Source organism: Ctenopharyngodon idella, chromosome 17, assembly GCF_019924925.1.
Source record: "Ctenopharyngodon idella isolate HZGC_01 chromosome 17, HZGC01, whole genome shotgun sequence".
NCBI lineage: Eukaryota > Metazoa > Chordata > Actinopteri > Cypriniformes > Xenocyprididae > Ctenopharyngodon > Ctenopharyngodon idella.
In genome coordinates, this window is record NC_067236.1 from 34,702,501 (window position 1) to 34,704,472 (window position 1,972).

Consider the following 1,972-nt stretch of genomic DNA (forward strand, 5'->3'; position numbering starts at 1 on the left):
TAGGTACTGTCACAAACACAGACAGCACTGATAAAAATGTCACATTTTTTCCCTCTTCTGCTATCTGATAAAGTATCTTTTTTGATGTCCTTTTCTTCCACCTACACCAATGAGAAAGCTTTTTAACACCCACATGGAGAGCTTTGATCTCTAAATATGTAGATCTGTCTAATTAAACCTCTAATCTCTATAAGGAGACAAGACCAGCATTATTTTTGTATCATTGACATACTATTATAGTTTTTATTAATATTTTGAATTAGTTTTTTTTATTATTATAATTTTCATTTTAAAGGGATAGTTCACTGAAAGATGAAAACTCTGTCATCATTTGCTCATACTCATGTTGTTCCAAACCTGTATGAGTTTCTTTCTTGTGTTGAACTAAAAAGAAGATATTGTGAAGAATGTCAGTAATCAAACAGTTGACGGTAGCTATTGACTTCCATAGTATTTTTTTTTTTTTCCTACTATGGAAGTCAATAGCTACCGTCAACTGTTTGATTACCAACATTCTTACAATATCTTCTTCTGTGTTCAACAGAGAAACTCATACAGGTTTGGAACAACATGAGTATGAGTAAATGATGACAGAGTTTTCATCTTTCAGTGAACTATACCTTTAATTTTAGTTAGTTTTAGTGATTTTGTTGTGTTTTTTTAATGGTTTTAGTTTTTAGTATCAGTTAACTGCATCTCACGGTGATCAGTTATGCGCACATCTCAAACAAGCCTATTATGTTGCTGCTTGAACATTTTGCGACACTTTCAAACTGAAATGTCCAGTGAGTGGCGTTAAAAGCATGTTCAGTTTTACCTGAAATAGATGAATGCGAATCTGGCAATGTTTTATTACGTTGGTTGTTGTACGTATAGTGGCAGTTCTGAAATGTCATGTCCAGTGAGTGGCGCTAAAGGTTAATGCGCTATAGTGTTTGAAAAACAACCTACAGTATACTGAACCCTACAGCAGTGGTTCCCAAACGTTTTAGAGAGACGTACCCCCGTTAGACATTTAACATCCTTCTGCGTACCCCTCTCTTCCACTGCAGCCACACCTTTTCCATTAAGGGACAATATTTGCACCCTTAAATTGATTTTTATGTCCATTTTTTACCTTTAAAAAGGCAAAGTTTTTCTAACCCTATTAATTGTCATTTTTTGTCAAATTCCTAAAATTCCATTATTGAATTATTAATATAATAAATAAAGCAATAATTTAAACTAAACCAACACTTTCAATCAAATGAAATCAGTATCAACAAAAGCCATCTTTGCACTGCAGTAGCACAAGCTGCATCTAGATGTATTTACACACTGTTTAATGCTGGCATGAATGCAATTACAATGGCATAAATAATGTTATGAGGTAATGTTTTAAATATAAATATATAAAGAAATATGAAATGATGGTAATAAACAAAGTGATACTTTTTTATTGAAATAAAACCTCCAGTAGGTGGCGGCAAGTCACTATCTTAATGAGTGAGTCATTAATTCATTCAGTAATGAAGCAGCTGGCTGTATTTATGACCTCTGGAGGCCAAGGGAGTGAGGTCTACATGCACATCTCTTACACATGCACCAATCCTAAGCATACTAAACACTTTAGGGATAACATGGAACCTTGTAGTTGGTTAAAGGTACCTTAAATTCATTTCAAAACTTAAAGGCCCGGTTTCACAGACAGGGCTTAGACTAAGACAGGATTAGGCCTTAGTTTAATAAGGATATTTAAGTAGCTTTTATAAACGTACACTAGAAGAAAACATTATTGGTTTGCATCTGGAGACAAAACAATGGCTCTGTCACTTTCAGTTAAAATAGCTCAAACATGCATTTTAGTCTAGGACTAGACTTAAACCTTGTCTGTGAAACCGGGGGGAAAAGTACACACTCAGTAACCATGGATTTAATTTGTTTGTCACGTTTTTTTTTAATATGTAAGATGCAAAACAGAAACATGAGTGCC